Source organism: Eurosta solidaginis, chromosome 1 (genome assembly GCF_040869045.1).
Source record: "Eurosta solidaginis isolate ZX-2024a chromosome 1, ASM4086904v1, whole genome shotgun sequence".
In the NCBI taxonomy this organism is placed as follows: Eukaryota; Metazoa; Arthropoda; class Insecta; order Diptera; family Tephritidae; genus Eurosta; species Eurosta solidaginis.
The window spans coordinates 325,321,355-325,342,394 of record NC_090319.1 but is presented as its reverse complement, the minus strand read 5'-3'; the positions used below and the strand labels follow the sequence as shown (position 1 = coordinate 325,342,394).

Genomic DNA, 21,040 nt, shown 5'->3' with positions numbered 1-21,040 from the left:
ACAGCTGTTATACTAAATTTCTCAAAAAAAGAATTCAGCCCTTCCAATAAGGGACAAGAGCGGACCACGACCACATTTTTACTTATATAATTTGCTGAACGCGTTGCCAAAAAAAAAAATTTCGCAGAAATGCAGAATTTCGAACTTCGAAAGCTGATATCAATTTTTTGGAGGCCAACTTCGAAAAACGGAGATAGTACTTTGTCTACTTAAGCCTCAATCTCTACAAAAAAGTGGGTTGGTCCAATACCCAGAAAAAAAGTTTATTTTGTCGCATAGTGTTACTATTCACACTTCTATTAAATATTAAGAGCAAAAAAAAAAATTCAAAGTATCAAAAACTTGGCCAACAGACAAATAAACACGTTGAGTGAATGTAGCGAAAAGAATTATGCTCAGTAATTTGACGTAAACCCCAAACCATTGAATGGTTCACAAATCGACTGTTGATTTGAATATCACCCTATCTTGGATACCTTCTCGAAGGCTTACTTACTTACTTAATTGCCGCTTAACCGTCTAAACGGTTATGGCCGTCCAACAAGGCGCGCCAGTCGCTCCTTCGCTCCGCCAACCGGCGCCAATTGGTCACACCAAGGGTGTTTAAATCGTTTTCCACCTGGTCCTTCCAACGGAGTGGGGGCCGCCCTCTACCTCTGCTTCCATAGACGGGTTCCGATAGAAACACTTTCTTGGCCGGAGCATCATCTTTCATTCGCATAACATGGCCTAGCCAGCGCAGCCGCTAGGCACCCTGTCAGAATTGATATTGATATTGAATTTATGTATTGAAATTGAGCTCAAATGGGGCGTTTTTGAAAAAAAAACTTGGTAGGGCTTCCCAGTGTTGTACCGCGGAAGGGCAGGATTTGTTGGTTGAAAATAATATACCACTAAGGCCCGGGTTTTCAGTGGCAGTTTAAAATACAGTTAAAGTTGACTAAAATTTAAACCTGCCACTTTGGACACCTAAGCCGAGATGAGCAGTTTTTTTTTTTTTTTTTGTATTATTAGCCAAATTGGCAAGGTTGAACAATAGTCAACTTTAACTGATGTTCAAAACTCGCACTGCAAAACCAGCCATAAATCGCTCATATCAACGAAAAACCCCGAACGCCTCACAAAAAACGGTAGCCGCTACGGATGAACGCATAGTTGAGACAAGAGACATGAAACATCATAAATGTTATTTATACTCGGCGTGCTTTGCACACAGAGTATATTAACATTGATTGGATAACGGTTGGTTGTACAGGTATAAAGGCATTGAGATAGATATAGACTTCCATATATCAAAATCATCAGTATGGAAAAAAAATTTGATTGAGCCATGTCCGCCCGTCCGTCTGTCCGTTAACAGGATAACTTGAGTAAATTTTGAAGTATCTTGATTAAATTTGGTATGTACGTTCCTGCGCACTCATCTGAGATCGCTATTTAAAATGAACGATATTGGACTATAACCACGCGCACTTTTTCGATATCGAAAATTTCGAAAACCCAAAAAAGTGCGATAATTCATTACCAAAGACGGATAAAGCGATGAAACTTGGTAGGTGAGTTGAACTTATGACGCAGAATAGAAAACTAGTAAAATTTTGGACAATAGGCGTGGTACCGCCCACTTTTAAAAGAAGGCAATTTAAAAGTTTTGCAAGCTGTAATTTGGCAGTCGTTGAAGATATCATGATGAAATTTGGCAATAAAGTTACTCCTATTACTATATGTCTGCTAAATAAAAATTAGCAAAATCAGATGAAGAACACGCCCACTTAAAAAAAAATTTTTTTAAAGTCAAATTTTAACAAAAAATTTAATATCTTTACAGTATACATATAAGTAAATTATGTCAACATTCGACTCCAGTAATGATATGGTGCAACAAAATACAAAAATAAAAGAAAATTTCAAAATGCACGTGGCTTCGCCCTTTTTCATTTAATTTGTCTAGGATTCTATGACGATACCTGTTTTCTGTGAAAATGGGCGAAATCGGTTGAAGCCACGCCCAGTTTTTATGCACAGTCAACAGCTTGTCCTTCCGCTCGGCCGTTAACACGATAACTTGAGCAAAAATCGATATATCTTTACTAAACTTAGTTCACGTACTTATCTGAACTCACTTTATCTTTGTATTAAAAATGGGCGAAATCCGAATATGACCACGCTCAGTTTTTCGATATCGAAAATTTCGAAAAATGAAAAAAATGCCGTAATTGTATACCAAATACGAACAGAGGGATGAAACATTGTGATTGGATTGGTTTTTTTACCCAAAATATAACTTTAGAAAAAATTTTGTTAAATGGGTGTGACATCTACCATATTAAGTAGATGAAAATGAAAGAGTTCTGCAGGGCGAAATCCAAAGCCCTTGGAATAATGACAGGAATACTGTTCGTGGTAATACATACTATATAAATAAATTAGCGGTACCCGACAGATGAAGTTCTGGGTCACCCTGGTCCGATATATCGAATACGCCTTCACATATACAACTAAGGTTCGCTCCCTTTTAAAGCCCTCATTAATACCTTTCATTTGATACCCATATCGTACAAACACATTCTAGAGTCACCCCTGGTCCACGTTTAAAGATGTCCACCTATAGTACTATGGCCCACTCCCTTTTAAAATACTCTTTATTACCTTCCATTTGATACCCATGTCATACAAACACATTCCAGAGTTACCCTAGGTTCATTTTCCTACATGGTGATTTTCTCTTAGTTTGTCTCCAAAGCTCCCAGCTGAGTATGTAATGTTCCGTTACACCCGAACTTAGCCTTCCTTACTTGTTGTTTTATAGAATGAAGCTCGATTTGCCATTCTTGTAAACATTTATTTATTTTATTTTATGAACCAATTACCTTAATCTAAGACTTGCTAGACGCCATTTGGTAAAGCAGTTGGACTTGACGTTGTTGATTTACTTTGCAAGTCTTGACCATTTTATGCGAATATTTTCAACAAATTTTTTCAATATGTTCAAAGTGTAGTGCTAAATAAAAGCAACACAGATTAGAATACTTGATTTTGTAATGCTAATAAACGGTTGTCTTCAAGTAAAGAGTCATAGCCTTTATATATTAGCAAATCAGGTAATTTTTGGCAGCCACAACAACAGCAAAGTCGGCATAGAAATCCGGCTAAGAATTACCCTTACCAGCAAACGAAGGTGAAATGAGTTGGGAAGTGGATTCAGCTTCGCTGGCTAAAAAGGTATACTTATGGAAAAAAATTCTGTGAGGCCATAGAATGCTTTAGTAAAACGGCAAGGCTGATAAAGAGAGATAAGGGAAAAGGTCTCGTAGCAGCAAGGAGTCCCTCGGGCACAGACAATTTCCATTACATATCGGATAGTTGCAGGGTTGATAACTGATATCTAATTTCGAGTTCAGATAGAATATTAACTGTCACGCTACAAATGCCAGGTATAACTTGTGGAGTGGCTACCAAAGGCAGGGAAGATCAGCAATTCGGACCCCAAAGCTTAGCATTGTTTGGGGCCCTAAAGATTAACATTTAAAGGACTTTATAACGTCGAGCAAGCAAAACTGTTCTCTTCAACAAAACACGCTTAAGGCAAAAGCTATTATGTAAGCAGTTTGGAAAGCTTTGGAACACAAGAATCCTTTGATGCTAAGATGCAGGAAGATTACTTCCTTATGGATCTACATATATAAACCCATACAATCTACAAACAGGGCTGATAACCACAAAGAAACAGTATAAAATATTTATGAATCTTACTAAAGAAGAGTTACATTTGCGGCCTTTCGCTAGCACCCCACCTCCTTATTTTGTATTTATAGCGACAAAAGAACAAAAATTAAGAAAATCAGTAGACTGCGAGCTTTGAAAAATCATCTTAGCGGCATCATTGCATTCTGTACATCGCAACACGTTAACAAAAGCAACGACAACAACGCTTCGGACTTCATGAACGTGGGCCAGCTTGATATGGGGCCATACGGTCATTTTAGTATGTCGTTATATAACATTGATTGGGCATATCGCGTTACTGTACTTCGATACAGATCTTAATATTGATATAGATGAGAAAGATTTGCGCGTAGGTACGGTAAAAGCGGACGAAACGGGAAACGTGTACATAAACTAGTTAAGGTCTTAGTATACTGTACTGATAACTGGAAAATCTGTGTAAAACCTCTCTGGCGGGCGTGGTAGCTATGACCAAACGTGTATCTCGACCTACGGAGGATAGTCAGTATTGCATCTTCCAAACAAACAGTCGGTTGATATGTTGTAAACGCAGCTAGGGCTAGATTTATTTGCGACTCAGGAAAAGAAGTCCCAAGGATAACAATCTCAACACGATAGAAGCGGGTGAATAAGGTGACGGGAGGACAGGAAAAGAGCAAGGGCCTCACGGTGAAGGTGTTAGTAAGGAACAAACGGCAAAATGGTGCTACGGGTCTAACAAAGGAACCTCCAGCACAGCTTTTACGCCTCGGCAAGAAAAATATAGAGGATAAAAATTGCAACATTCGACAAGCGAGTGAGGTTAAAGATGATCTCGAAATTCTGAAATCCAAAGAGCAAGAGGATTACGTAGACGTCACGACATACGTGTTGGATGTGGACATACTCCTCCTAACAATTAAGGATGGTGCCTTTGACGTGGCGCTGGATGGTGGCCTAAACATTCAAAGACGCATCTTGCTTATCGCTTCAATTTCCGGCAGTTTAATTAACTACGGAGAAACACGCCTCGCATTTGGGGGTTTTCACGTGAGCTTGATCATCAGCTAACATGTTGGCTTATGTGCTTATATCTTTTACACAGTTTAAAAAATAAAATACACTGGAGCGAAATTATTTTTAAACGGTTTTATTTAGCTTGTCTTGACAGGCTGGCTGGTTGGCTGGCACTTTTTTGTAATTGAAATTAAAGTAACTTCCCGATAAGCTACAAGCTTGAAACTTGGAATATAGTAAAAGTTTCTGTACGGACATAGAGTGCTCCAGCAAAACAGCACGGTTGAAAAAAGTCCTAGCAAAGGGAAACATAGTCCAGAGACTAATAAAGAAAGAGAACGGAGAATGGTCACGTAATAGTGACGAATCCCTTGAGGTGCTTCTCGACACACATTTCCCATCGGGAGACGGTTTAGAAGAGCCAGCAGACATCACTCACATTTCGATCACGGAGCTAGTAGTGCCGGGCTTGGTGACCGATACCAAGATAGAATGGGCTGTGAAAACGTTTTCTAAGTTTCAATCGCCGGGCGGTATATTCCCGGCCATGCTACAAGTTTCAAGTATGGCGGTCGTGGAATGGCTTAAAATAATATTCGATGGGTGCATAAGGCTGAATCATGTACCGCACTCTTGGAGAACTGCTCGTGTAGCTTTCCTACCAAAGGCGGGGAAGATCGGTCACGTGTATCCCAAAGACTACAGACCCATTAGCTTAACATCATTTCTGCTCAAAACCTTTAGATGCTGATAGATGTGTACATAAAGTCCAACGTGGATGAAAAGCTGCTCTCCACAACACAGCATGCGTACACCAAAAGCAAGTCGGTAGACACCGCATTGCATAGGGTGGTAATAAGCGTAGAGAAATCCCTGGAATATAAGGAGTATGCTCTAGGAGTATTCTTGGACATTGCCGGAGCTTTCAATAATGTTGCAAAATGGGCGATTATGGATGGTCTTAATTACATTAAAGTACATCCTTCCTTAATCAGATGGATCGGCTGCATGTTAAATTGCAGAAAGATTACATCACAATGGGGACTGTACGAGGCCACGAAATCAGTGCACAGGGGCACGCCACAGGGTGGGGTGCTATCACCTCTGCTGTGGACGCTGGTCATCAACCAACTGCTCAGGCGATTCGATGAGGGACCCGTAAAACTTACGGCTTACGCAGATGACGTTGCAATTGTCATAAGTGGAAAGTGCCTTCCAACGATTAGTTCTTTGATGGATCGGGCGCTTCGCGATATTCATACCTGGGCATCTAATGTCGGGTTGAAAGTCAATGCGGAGAAGACGGATATGGTCTTGTTTACAAAGAGGTCCCAAATTGGACCAGGCCTAAGTTAGGAGGGGTGACCTTACAGGAGAAACCTTGCACAAAATATCTAGGAATCATCCTAGACAGTAAGCTGTCATGGAAGCTCAACGTGGAGTGACCCTCAACGGCACTTTATGCATGTAAAAGAATGCTGGGGTGTACGTGGGGCTTATCGCTCTCTCTCATTGGGTTTTTACAGCGATCGTAAGCTCTATTCTATACTACGGAGTTCTTCTTTGGTGGAAAGCCACACAAAAGACAACATACCTCAAAAAATTAGAGGGGGTATGCAGACTATCGATGCTTAGCATTACGGGAGCCCTGAAACCAACCCCGACGGCTGCACTGTATGCCATTCTGCACATTCCACCTGTAGACCTGACAAGACGAACATACTACCTGATTCCCTATCTGTGCTTCGAGAGAGATCTTAGGGCCACAATAGAGGTGGACGATTGGCGCAAGGGTGCGCAAATGGCGGACGAGGCGATACATGTGTACACAGATCGTTCCACAGTAGTGGAAGGAGTAGGGTCTGCAGTTAACTGTGCTGATCCGGAAATAAGCAGATCATACACGCTGCCGGTACTGTAGCGTTTTCCAAGCGGAAATATTAGCCGTAACCAAAGCAGTAGAAACCCTGGAAGAGAATAGCTTAAGCTGCAACAGTGTTAACTTTTATATTGACAGTCAAGCAGCAATTAAGGCAATAATTTCGCATAGCACAGCATCTAAATGCGTGTTAGAGTGTAAGCAGTCTCTGGAGAGAATCGGGACAGGGAGAAGCATACATGTATATTGGGTCCCAGGGCATATGGGAATAGATGGGAATGAAAAAGCGGACGAACTAGCTAAAAAGGGCGCATCCCTTGAAGCTTGCTCCGTAGACGTCCCAATTAGACTGGGCAAGATTAAGCGAAGGGGAGAGGTGCACATGATCGACCAAGCGGGAAAGGCGTGGGTTCAAGCGCGGGGCTGTAAAGTCTCGAAGATTATGTGTAGGTCTTACAACGTTAGACTAACAAAGTTGCTTCTATCATTAAAAAGACAGGACTGTAGACTCATGACGGGTATTCTGACTGGACACTGCCTTCTGGCGTCACATGCGTTTAAATTAGGCTTGGTCAGTGATAGCAGATGGGAAGTGCGCGTTGGAGGAGGAAACGATCGAGCACGTTCTGTGCTCCTGCCCTGCACTTGCCAGGCTAAGACTCCAGATATTAGGAGTGATACAGCTGTCAGATCTAGAAGCAGCAAGTGGCTTAAGTCCTAGGAAGCTTCTAGTATTTGCCAAGAGGACGGAGTTATTTTATAACATAGGTCCTGGTTTTTGATAGGGCTTTTCAGTTTGGTCGTTAAAACAAACTTCTGGTAACACTACGGACTCAATCAGTCCATATGAGGCCTCATGGACCGGCCAGTTCAACCTAACCCAACCTCTACCGGACTATAGATATGCACTATTCGTTCGAAATACGGAACACAAATATGATTTTTTAAATATCTCGATCCCTGCGACACCTAGCGGCGATTTATTTCTTATTAATGCATTGTCATTGGGTTCCGAACTATATTCCAAGTTTCAAGCTTGCAGCTTATCGGGAAGTTACTTAAATTTAAATTTCAATTTTCCCTATCATCGGCCTAAACACCCGCGCTGTTAGTTCTGCTTACTCCAAACTGGAAAAAGAAGCGGTAAAGATGGGTTTGATGGTGAATGAGGACAAAACGAAGTACCTGCTGTCATCGAGCAAAGAGTCAGCGCATACGCGCCTTGGCAACCACGCTACTGTTGGCAGCCATAATTTCGAAGTATTAAAAGACTTCGTTTATTTGGGAACCAGCATCAACACTAGCAACAACATCAGCACTGAAATCCAGCGAAGAATCAATCTTGCCAATAAATGCTACTTTGGACTAGGTAGGTAATTGAAAAGTAAAGTCCTCTCTCGGCGAACGAAAATCATACTCTACAAGTCACTTATCGTACCCGTCCTGCTATATGGGGCAGAAGCATGGACCATGACAACAGCAGATGAAGCGGCTTTGGGAGTGTTCGCGAGAAAGGTTCTTCGAAAGATTTATGGACCTCTACGCGTTGACGATGGCGAGTATCGCAGAAGATTTAATGATGAGCTGTACGAGCTATACGCAGACATCAACATAGTCCAGCGAATTAAAACGCAGCGGCTGCGCTGGCTAGGTCATGTTATGCGAATGAAAGATGATGCTCAGGCCAAGAAAGTGTTTCTATCGGAACCCGTCTATGGAAGCAGAGGTAGAGGGCGGCCCCCACTCCGTTGGAAGGACCAGGTGGAAAACGATTTAAACTCCCTTGGTGTGACCAATTGGCGCCGGTTGGCGGAGCGAAGGAGCGACTGGCGCGCCTTGTTGGACGCCCATAACCGTTTAGACGGTTAAGCGCCAATTAAGTAAGTAAGTAAGTAAGATCAACGCCCTAGATTGATGAGGAGTGTGATGACTAGTAGCTAGGATCTACCTGATTATTTTCTACCTTTTAGTATTATTACGAGACTCCAATTGTATCTTGCGCTGCTTGAGTATGGCACAACACTGTATGAATGCGATTATTACGTTAAAAAATTATATTTCTGATTTGCATGCGCGCGCTGCTAAGATGCGCCAACTTTACTTTTTTTATAAGTATATCTACAAATTTTCTAGCACATATGTTGTATGTACATACAAATAAATGAGCTGCTTTTAGCAATTTTTGAATTAAAGAAATTCGTCAAGCACTCAAGTTCATTGAAGTGCTAACATAATAGATCAAGGATTTGCAAATGTATTAACAACGGCTTTACATGTTTTTGTTACAAGTAATAAAATAATTAAGTTACAGATGTTAATGGACTACATAAAAAAGTGATAATTAACAAGTAAAGACTAAAACAAAACAAGTAAGATAGACTAAGTTTGAACCAAACCAAACATTATATACCCAGCTGTGCGCGACCACTCACAAATTGTCATCAATAACCTCTAACAGGAGCCCAAAGAAACTTGCAGCTTCAACAGAGCTGAACCAATGAAAAATAGGCACTAGAGGCGTTGGTTCCATTTTACAATTGAAAAGATGGTTAGTGTCATGTTGGACACGTTACAAGCAGGACATAAATTATATAAATATGCCGGCGCTGATTCTGCAAGGATAAGAGTTTAACCTGTTACAGTATCCAAATCGAAGTTGGGCTAGAGTGACGCGCGTCTACCTAAAGAGATTGCTTTCCTCTTCTGTGAGTTCAGGGTATTTATCTTTAAGAACAGGGTTCGCCGGGCAATTGCTGGCATATAGGTCCGACGACTTTTTGTGGATATCACTGACGACCTCTTTGTCCTATTTTTCTACATACGGCTGTGTTCTCAGGTGCCGTATTTCCTCATAATGCTTGCGGAGATAATTTCTAAAGCGCCTGGGAAGTCCTATTTGAGCAGATGTCTGTTGGGATGCCCAGGTTTCTGGGTATTCAGCAGAAACTGTTTGTTCAGCATTTTATTTCTCTTCCTAATGGGAGTACTCTCATCTCACTGTGTAAATTGTGTTCTGGGGACATAGGAAGAAAACCCGTAGCGGTTCTAGCGCTGTTTTGATAGGCCGGTAGTTTCTTCCAGTGAGTAATCCCTTAGGATCGACTATATTGGGGACGCGTAGCATGCAAGTGGTCTGTCAATTGCTTTGTAAATGGTAATGAGAGTCTGTTTATCTTTACTCCAAGTGCTGCCGGCAAGATATTTGAGGGTTTTTTGTTACGGCTCTAGATTTTAGGGACCATCCCGGATGTATACTTACTTACTTACTTAATTGGCGCTTAACCGTCTAAACGGTTATGGCCGTCCAACAAGGCGCGCCAGTCGCTCCTTCGCTCCGCCAACCGGCGCCAATTGGTTACACCAAGGGAGTTTAAATCGTTTTCCACCTGGTCCTTCCAACGGAGTGGGGGCCGCCCTCTACCTCTGCTTCCATAGGCGGGTTCCGATAGAAACACTTTCTTGGCCGGAGCATCATCTTTCATTCGCATAACATGGCCTACACACGGCCCCACCCTCGCGGATGTATACTCGCCAAAATCTAGATCCTGATGGAACGTTACCTCCACTACTTGGGTGTAGGATAGTCGGTGGCGTAATGCCAGCAACGTGGATGTCCAATATGGTCGACATTTGTTTTGTGTATTGTGTAAGTTATTCAATATGCAATTGTGTGTTTGATTCAATACGCAATTGCTCTGTGTGTTGATGGCGTTTAGTCCGGTGGTAGTGCTATGCAGTTTTCGAAAGCCATATTGATGATTGGCAAAATGTAAGTTTGCGGTGAAATCAGGCAGCAGAATGGCTGAAAGTGTTTTGGCTACTGGGATAGGAGAGATGTCGGGCGATATGCCTCTCCTATGTTAGCTGGTTTTCTCGCCACTTTTCATTTTTCGGAGATGAGGAAGTGGACAAAGACATGTTGAAGACATGTGCTAGATATATAAATCCCTCTTTGCCAAGTTTTTAAGCATCGGCATGGATATACCGTCTGAGCCTACTGCTTTGGATGGTTTAGCATGACCCATGGCATCTTCAACTCCTTTGACGGAGATGGTAATGGGGGACGCGCTGTTTTTATGCTTGTGTGCGCGTCTGTTGGCCCGCCGTCTGGCTTTGTCACCGATTTTGTCAATTTTCAGAAAGTGTATATATAATAGCAAGGACAAGCACCATGACATATGTAGTTCAACATGATATCTTGACTTTCCTTTGATTTACGGCTTATGAAACTACGCATATTTTCCAAAGTTTTAGGATATTTCTATTTTGAGTCATGAGGTTTCATCCCTTTATCGGTCTTTGGTATTAAATTACCGCATTTTCATTTTTCGAAATTTTTCATATAAAAAGGTGGGTGTGGTTATCGTTCGATTTCGCCCAAGTTCAATAGCACTCTATTTTGAATCATGATAAGCCAGTATAGGAAATTTTGTAAAGATATCTCAGTTTTCATTCAAGTTATCGTGATGCCTTTATACCATTTCGTACTTACGTTAAAAAAGTGAGTGTGGTTATCGTTCGATTTCGCCCATTTTCAATACCACTCTATTCTGAATCATGATAAGCCAGTAGAGGAAATTTTGTAAAGATATCTCAGTTTTCATTCAAGTTATCGTGATGCCTTTATGCCATTACGTACTTACGTTAAAAAAGTGGGTGTGGTTATCGTTCGATTCCGCCCATTATCAATACCACTCTATTCTGAATCATGATAAGACAGTATAGGAAATTTTGTAAAGATATCTCAGTTTTCACTCAAGTTATCGTGATGCTTTTATGCCATTACGTACTTACGTTAAAAAAGTGGGTGTGGTTATAGTTCGATTTCGCCCATTTTCAATACCACTCTATTCTGAATCATGATAAGCCAGTATAGGAAATTTGTAAAGATATCTCAGTTTTCATTCAAGTTATCGTGATGCCTTTATGCCATTACGTACTTACGTTAAAAAAGTTGGTGTAGTTATCGTTCGATTTCGCCCATTTTTAATCGCGATAAGCCAGTATAGGAAATTTTGTAAAGATATCTCAGTTTTCACTCAAGTTATCCTGATTACTTTATGCCATTACGTACTTACGTTAAAAAAGTGGGTGTGGTTATCGTTCGATTTCGCCCATTTTCAATACGACTCTATTCCAAATCATGATAAGCCAGAATAGGAAATTTTTTAAAGATATCTCAGTTTTCACTCAAATTATCGTGATTACTTTATGCCATTACGTACTTACGTTAAAAAAGTTGGTGTAGTTATCGTTCGATTTCGCCCATTTTTAATCGCGATAAGCCAGTATAGGAAATTTTGTAAAGATATCTCAGTTTTCACTCAAGTTATCGTGATTACTTTATGCCATTACGTACTTACGTTAAAAAAGTGGGTGTGGTTATCCTTCGATTTCACCCATTTTCAATACCACTCTATTCTGAATCATGATAAGCCAGTATAGGAAATTTTGTAAAGATATCTCAGTTTTCATTCAAGTTATCGTGATGCCTTTATGCCATTACGTACTTACGTTAAAAAAGTGGGTGTGGTTATCGTTCGATTTCGCCAATTATCAATACGACTCTATTCCAAATCATGATAAGCCAGAATAGGAAATTTTCTAAAGATATCTCAGTGTTCACTCAAGTTATCGTGATTACTTTATGCCATTACGTACTTACGTTAAAAAAGTTGGTGTAGTTATCGTTCGATTTCGCCCATTTTTAATCGCGATAAGCCAGTATAGGATATTTTGTAAAGATATCTCAGTTTTCACTCAAGTTATCGTGATTCTTTATGCCATTACGTACTTACGTTATCTAACCAAAGTTATAAGGTGACGTGTAGTGTCAATGGAGCTAACATCAACTGACATAAATTCGCTTTTGAAAGAGAATTAATTGACACTAGTTCCATTGACAGTGTTACACGTCACCAAGTGATAATATCCTTGCGTACAAGTACACGCTGGGTATAACAACAATTTATTTACGTGAAGATGGCTAATCTTATTCTAAATAGCTAACAAAATTAATAGAAACGCACATGAGTTTACAAATGTTTTTTCCTTTTTTTAAGCAAATGTCACACAAACTTTTTTCTTGTATTTTTTTTTAATAAATTTTTATTTTTATTTTTATTTTTTTTTTTTGTTTTATTGCTCTTTGACATTTGTTCGCGCGGACGTTTATTTGCAGAATGCGGCACTATTACATCGTAAATATAACGTGCATTACATATCGACATATCTACATACTCGCAATGGCATTTTTATTTATAATTTTTTTATTTATTTTTTATAATTTAAATATTTTTTGTGACCGCGAGCTCAGCATGCACTTGTTCGCTTCAACTTTAGCAGTGTCGATCTCATATCACAAAACAATTTGACGCATAAATGAGCAAAGCAACTTCAGTTCAGCGACGACCGCCAAAGCATAAACAACATTTTGCGCTAATAAAGCGGTTAAACATTGAAAATTTTTAAATTCGTAAATCAAAGGCGGAAAAACGTGATTTAAATGCAAAAAAAAAAATAAATAAATAAATACAAAAATTCCATGGTGTCCAAAAAAGTTAAAAGAAAACGAATTTTTTAAATTTAAATATTGTAAATATTAATTTACCAAAAAGAAATGCAAAAAAAAAAAATAAATAAATTTTAAAATAAAAATTAAAAATCACATAACGGTAATAGCAACATAATTCATGTTTATCAAACCAATGTAGTGCAAGCACGGAAGGCGGATTTGACAGTTTTTTGTTTTACCAAAACTAAAGACTTAAGCTACAAACTTGAACTTCAACAAAAAAACCTCACGCAAGCAACACTGCTGAGCTACGGCCTGACATACTTACACACTAACATTATAGAGCACAATGTCGGGTAGACTAGTGTATTTATTTTATTGCTTATCAATAGAGCGCATTTTCATAACTCTTTTGGCGCTTATTTAGCTCGTTGTATTTTTACTTCCTTGTACTTTCCCGAAAAAAAGCCAATATTGCATAAGAGTTGGCATATACACACACATAAACACATAATTACATACATGCCGGGTAACGAAAGCGGGAGCGCAAAAGTAGTTACTATTTTGAGGCTTCAACTCTTGATAAATATCAGAGACGGACGTCTTTTAAGGAATCATAGCATGGGATGAACGAATGCCTTCATATAGAAATTTATGTGTGCTCTGTCCATCACACAAAAAAAATGATGCCGCAAACTGCGATTATTACCGCAGAATAAGCCTGTCTAATATCACGTATTGACCAGATCTTCACGATGCGCGTACAATCGCTAGTGTATTCTGATGATATTGATATTATTGGCCTTAACGAACGTGCTGTGAATTCTGCCTTCTCTGCATTAGGCAAAAAATAATATAAATAAATACAAGGGGCGATATACCTCCCAGGAGATTAAGGCCGATCTTCTCTTCCAATTTGCGTCGTGCTCCTTTTAACTTTTCCTACAAATTGGAGGGACGGCAGCGGCATATTTTATACCGACTACGAAGGGCATCTGCAGGGCAGCCGAATTTTTACTTAGAAGCTTTTCATGGCAGAAAAGGATTCGCATTATTTGCCAGGACAGTGCCGAGAGGTAACCTCGCTTAGAAAAACTTGTTTTCTAATTGAAAACACGTTTTTTTAATATAATTTTCGATGTTCCTTGCCGGGACCTTGAACCCACACACCACGGCGGTCGCCCTATGATGGTATGAATTACATACGAGTACTACTCGAAGTGAGTGGAACGTTTTTCAGTTCTTTGAGCTGTTCTGGAATCGTTTGAGCTCACATCACAAACCCACATTCGGGTTGTAGATGTTATGTTTCGACTTGAAATATGTGTCAGGAAGCGCATCCAGAGAACTTTCACTACAACATGACCATTTCCGGTGTTGTCTCTAAATTCTAGCTCCTTCAGGGAGAGCATTCTTCAACCTGTTTTGCTGAAGCATCCAATATACTCATAGACATTTTTTCATTCAACTCCCTTTTCCTTGTTAATTTCACGTTTAAAGATCCTGGAATGATCCTTATCACCGTCCCATCAGGACTCGTGGTGAAATGTTGGATTCATCCAGCTTCTCTATAGTGGTGGCCTTAGGTGCATACATTGCAGGAGTTTGACTCTTTTGTTCTCTACTCTTTTTATTGACATACCGGAGCTGATATAAGGTCTGGCTACAACCGCTAGATCTTTATCGATATTAGAACAGGCTTTTCGTTACCATGAATTCAGCTTTTTCCGTACCGTTTCTTCTACTGCAACATCTTCAGCATTGTACCTACGTCTTAGTTTCAAGTTCTTGAGGTCTCTTAACTACCTATGCTGTTTCCACCGTATTAGCCGTTTGAAGGTCGCGTTATTGTTCCATTTCTTCTGCGTTCTACCTTAGAGACTTAAGTAATTCCTGCTGGCTTACATTATTTTGACTGTCTCTTCATCCCAGCCGGAAATTCTTTCTTTTTCTAAGAGCAGTGCTTCTTCTCTCTATCAAAACCGCTTGCGAAATTAAGGACTAATAGTGGCAAAGTTCTTGTTAGTGAATTGGCGTCGGCAGAGGGCAGCCTCTTCTGGCCAGTTTGGTCAACTATTCCCTCAGTGCGCTGTACAAATCTCAAAGCTGCCCGTTATAGTAGAGGGTTCTTTTCTACTGTTTGTCTCGTTCTCTTCTATACTCTGTATCTGTATTCGGGGTCGCAAACATCTGCCTCTTTTTCACCCAGCTCAATATCTTGTCCCGCTTCCCGGGCCCCAATCAGCGGTTTAATATTAAATATGGGGAGAAGCAACCTTCCGCCATATTAGCCCCCCTTTCTGTGGTAAGGCCACCGTTTCGGCAAAAGCTCCAAAAAGGAGTTTTTTTCATATCTTCTACCTCAAAATTTTTGGTTTGGCGAGAAGTGTGTATGTATGTACTTAGGCCAGTTAGACAGTGGGAAACAAAATTCAGAAAAAATAAAAGACCAAAAGTCAAATATTTGAACGAATTATGAATGTCAATATCTAATGTATGTCGCAAGTGTCATTGAAGCTGTTTTTTTTTTTTCATTTTTTTCTTATCAATTTCAAAAGTGACTGCCAACGCAAAGAGTGACACAAAAAATCTAACCCAATGGCAAGAAATAAATGTGATATGTATATTAAGTCACGTGTTCTTAGTGACAGTTTTACTTATTTAGCATGCAGCGTTTGGCGGTCCAACAAATTCGGCATGTAACTTCTCTCAATTGGAGATTCCAAGAGATCTTCTGCTTTCAAATGAGTTAAGCATTCCTCTTTCACTGCTTCCATAGGCAATCCGATTATCGATAAGAATACTTTACTCCATTCTTGTTGACAGCAGGTCCTTCGTTTTGCTTTTGTTCCTTGCGTCAAAGTCATTTTGAACAACCGTATACGTTTTTGTGGGAAAACAAAAGTCAGACTCTAAAATCAGGCGGCTTTAGTTTAGGTTAGGTTGAACGGGTCGTTCCATGAGGACCTCACATAGACTGAATGAGTTCGTAGTGTTACCAGAAGTATGTTTTAACGACCAAATTGAAAAAAGCTATCAAAAACCAGGACCTATGTTATAAAATAACTCCGTCCTCTACGAAAAAAATTCGAGAAGCTTCCTAGGACTTAAGCCACTTGCTGCTTCTAGATCTGACAGCTGTATCACTCCTAATAGCTGGAGTCTTAGCCTGGTAAGAGCAGGGCACGAGCAGAGAACGTGCTTGATCGTTTCCTACTCCAACCCGCACTTCTTACACCTGCTATCACTGACCAAGCCTAGTTTAAAGGCATGTGACGCCAGCAGGCAGTGTCCAGTGAGAATACCCGTCATGAGTCTACAGTCCTCTCTTTTTAATGATAGAAGCAACTTTGTTAGTCTAAGGTTGTAAGACCTACACATAATCTTCGACATTTTACAGCTCGCGCTTGAACCCACGCCTTTCGCTTGGTCGATCATGTGCATCTCTCTCCTTCGCTTAATCTCGCCCAGTCTATTTGGGGCGTCTGCAGAGCAAGCTTCAAGGGATACGCCCTTTTTAGCTAGTTCATCCGCTTTTTCATTCCCATCTATTCCCATATGCCCTGGGACCCAATATACATGTATGCTTCTCCCTGTCCCGATTCTCTCCAGAGACTGCTTACACTCTAACACGCATTTAGATGCTGTGCTATGCGAGATTATTGCCTTAATTGCTGCTTGACTGTCAATATAAAAGTTAACCAGGTTGCAGCTCAAGCCATTCTCTTCCAAAGTTTCTACTGCTTTGGTTACGGCTAATATTTCCGCTTGGAAAATGCTACAGTAATCCGGCAGCCTGTAGGATCTGTTTATTTCTGGATCAGCACTACTTTGGAACCATCTGTGTACACATGTATCGCCTCGTCCGCCATTTGAGCTCCCTTGCGCCAACCGTTCACCTCTATTATGGCCTTAAGCTGACCCGAGTCACCTAGCCTAGTTGCAGTTGTTAACGCTATGTTCTTTGCTACCAGGTCTACAGGTGGAATGTGCAGAATGGCATTCAGTGCAGCCGTCGGGGTTGTTTTCAGGACTCCCGTAATGCAAAGCATTGATAGTCTGCATAAAAAAAAAATAAATGTAAGGTGCGATAACTTCTGAAGAGATCTAAGGCCGAGCTTCTCTTCCAATTTGCGTCGTGCTCCTCTTTATTTTCCCTACAAATTGGCCGGACGGGACCTACATGTTTCATGCCGACTCCGAACGGTATCTGCAAGGCAGATGAGTTTTCTCTGAGAGCGTTTCATGGCAGAAATACACACGGAGCGATTGCCAAACACTGCCGAGGAGCGACAGCGCTTAGAAAAAATGTCTTCTAATTGAAAAACCTTATTTCTAAAATTTTGATGTTGCTTTGCCCGGGGTGTGAACCCAGAGCACACAGTGTGGTAGGCGGAGCACGCTGCCAGCACACCACGGTGGCCGTAGGGCTTACAATCGCTGTAAAAATCCAATGAGAAAGAGAGGGCAATAAGCCCCACGTACACCCCAGCATTCTTTGACATGCATAAAGTGCCGTTGAGGCCTTCTTCACCCTCTCCTACACGTTGAGATTCCATGACAGATTACTGTCTAGGATGATTCCTAGATATTTTGTGCAAGGTTTCTCCTGTAGGGTCACTCCACCCAACTTAGCCCTTGTCCAATTTGGGACCTTGTACCTCTTTGTAAACAAGACCATATCAGTCTTCTCTGCGTTGACTTTCAAGCCGATATTAGATGCCCAGGTATGCATATCCCTAAGCACCCGATCCATCAAAGAGCTAATCGTTGGAAGGCACTTTCCACTTACAATTGACAACTGCAACGTCATCTGCGTAAGCCGTAAGTTTTACGGGTCCCTCATCGAATCGTCTGAGCAGTTGGTTGATGACCAGCGTTCACAGCAGAGGTGATAGCACCCCTCCCTGCGGCGTACCCCTGTCCTCTGATTTCGTAGCCTCGTACAATCCCCATTGTGATATAATCTTCCTGCAATTTAACATGCTGCCGATCCATCTCGTTAAGGCTGGATGTACTTTAATGTAATTAAGACCATCCATAATCGACCATTTAGAAACATTACTGAAAGCCCCGGCAATGTCTAAGAAGACTCATAGAGCATATTGCATATATTCCAGGGCCTTCTCTATGCTTATTACCACTCTATGCAATGTGGTGTCTACAGGCGGCTTTAAAATCAAAGCATTTTCTACGGATTTTATTGATTTGACACCGCGAACATAAGATACAATCTCTGGACATCGTTTACCAGGTTGCCTATTTTTGTTCTACTTCTGCTGGATATTTTTCCCACTCACGTCTTTCTGTGTATACCATTGCATTTTGATCATCCACTCAGCCATCGATATGCTATATATTAGGGGCATTCCACGCCAACTTGCCCAACTGATTGATTTTACATAATCACCTTCGCTGAAATTTGTAAATCTTTTCGTACCCTTCCTAGACGGTTTATGTGATCCCAGCCAATCGGAAAATATAATTTTTACAAATTTCAGAGACTCTTCCTGGAAATACAATTTTTAGGCTCAGTCTTGCAATAGGATTTATTAGTTATATAGCTGATAATCTGGAAATACTGTTGAGAGAAGATTTCTGGGCACCCTGGGCAATGTTTTGTAATATCATATCTGTATATTGTAAATAGATGGGAAGAACCGTGCGGACAGGCTGCCAACCCCACCGACACTGACGTCGTTCTTATCAAGAATATATGAGCTTCCCTGTTTCAGGCTGTTCCTAATTAGGAAAGTAACTCTGGTATTATATTTTAGGATTAAATGTGTCAAAAGGTAAGTTGGTGTGTTAATCCTATGGGGGTCGTAGTATTCATACTGCATTTGTTATGCATGTCTAGGTCTGCTTTGACTGTGACTATGAAGCTTACTGTGTTTCTGGTGCATTGGCTTCTTTTAAATTTATTAAGGCGGATGCGGTTCAGCAAACCCCAATTTCTCGTCATTGCTGCAGCGTGGCCAACAAAAATAGCTTTTTAACATATCAAATATATCTTCCTATACTCACCTCCTGGTTGGAATGGGTATTCGTGAAAGTTTCGCTGGTTTATTGAAGGCTCTTCTTCAAAAGATGGGCTCATGGTGAGCTAAAAAACACACAAAGCAGGAAATCAGATAAATGTAACAAAGGGTAATCTTCCCTATCAATTGGTAATTTATGCCTGGTATTTGTTGTTTTGACAGCTCAGCTTAAAATTTTATTCTACTGGAGTTGACAAGATATAGTCATAAAGTTCAGTTATAGTAAAACAATATGAAAGTACCTCGATGTCACCCTTCTCGGATCTCCGGAAGACTTATCCAAGTACCTCAGTCTCACCTTTCTCGGATCTCCGGACGATTTATCCAACACAGCGCGTTTCCATGTAGTTTAAATATGCTTATCCTACCCAAAGGCAGCTACCGTTCAGCACAAACTAACATAACATGTGCTTTTAATATTCCAACAACAACTCTTTAACATTAAGGTAACCGTTAACTACCCACAATAGCGAACAAATTATTACATAATTATCACTTTGACGTTTTTGTTTGTATTTAAAAACGAAATCTGCAACTCTAAATGGTGAGCGAAAGTCGATTTTTTTTTTCTTTTGAAGATGAAGTCATTGTCCAGCACACATCCCACTCTCATGTAATGAACGTTTGAGGCAACCTAATAAAACTCTTTATTACTGCGCATGCGCCAAATGTGTCCACAAGCGTGCTCGTTTTTATGCGCTTCAATGAGCATATTTTGAATTTCTTTTTATTTAAATTTTTTTGCAGATTTTTTTTCTTACCCCATTGAACTAGTTTCAGTTTTAAGCCTTATTTTAGTTAACGACCTTATCCAATTATGTTTTTGCTAATTTTCTTTTAGTTACAATATTTTTCAATTATTATTTGCACACTTTTCAATCATTTCGACAAGCATTACATAATTGTTATCCATTAACTGCAAATCAGTTACGCATCACTAAGTAAATGTGTACAATATATTTGTCATTTCATTGATGAGCTAAGCATCCCAACCTATGCACTGCGCAGTTCGGAGATAATCAGCGAAGTAAATTAGAGAATCGAGTTTGTTGCTTAAGTCTTTTGTTGGGCTTGGCATATTCGCTTGCAAAATTGATTTATAAGGGCGGTAGCAATTGTAACTTTGATATTTTGATTACTGTTAAGTAGCTCAATTAAGTATATAACTCCTATAAAAACAACAAAACCAAACTCGTGAACTTGTAAATCTGTTAATAATTATCTTCAATCGCTATTTAAATGAATTCGTTCAATTAATGATGATAATTAAATAAAGTGATTTATAGCAGCTTAAATTGAAATAATTTATCTTATAAATCATATATGTAAATATATTTGCATCATATACTTACATACTTACACAGTATTTACATATGTAGTACATACATTCACGTAAACCCAATAATCATTGGGATTCGGCTCGAATTTTATGGATAATTGTGATTGTCGGGAATGTCCATTTTCGTTAATCGGTTGAGTATTTTTATTTTTTCTGATGGTTCGCAATTCGAGATTTAGGGAATTTGGCTCTTTAAAATTTTGAGTAATTTTACTTTTGGGAGATTTCGAAATTGCAGCGTTAGAACTTTTTGGTCGTTCAATTTAAAGCAAAAACATAGATTTTGCTTTTCTCCAATGCGTTTCGACACATTGTAGCTTCTGTCTGACACTGTAACTTCTTCAGAGTTACTATGTATTTATTCAAACAAGAAAGCAAAATAAGCATTTTTTTTTTTCAAAATTACACACAATCCACAAAATTTTTTCTTTTTGTCGATTCGAGATTTTAGCCCTTAGGCAATTCTTTTTCCATTCCAATACTTTTAATTTTCGAAGATTTCGCAACTCGAAATTTGTTCTCATTAGCGATTCGAGATTTTTGTG

General features: G+C 39.9%; 1 protein-coding gene across 5 annotated transcripts in view; it reads left to right on the top strand.

Annotated features, from left to right (window-relative positions):
- The window catches only part of LOC137237813 (carboxylic ester hydrolase), a 140,238-nt gene that overhangs the window by 22,312 nt on the left and 96,886 nt on the right, over nucleotides 1-21,040 (top strand). For 3 of the 5 annotated variants that reach the window (XM_067762017.1, XM_067762015.1, XM_067762014.1), the window contains exon 1: nucleotides 13,021-13,275. The exons of 1 other annotated variant lie outside the window; for it this stretch is intronic. The gene's annotated coding sequence lies outside the window, so the exon portion shown is untranslated. Of the gene's footprint in view, nucleotides 1-13,020; nucleotides 13,482-21,040 lie in introns of those variants that run through there. One more of the 5 variants, XM_067762016.1, reaches the window with a different exon arrangement.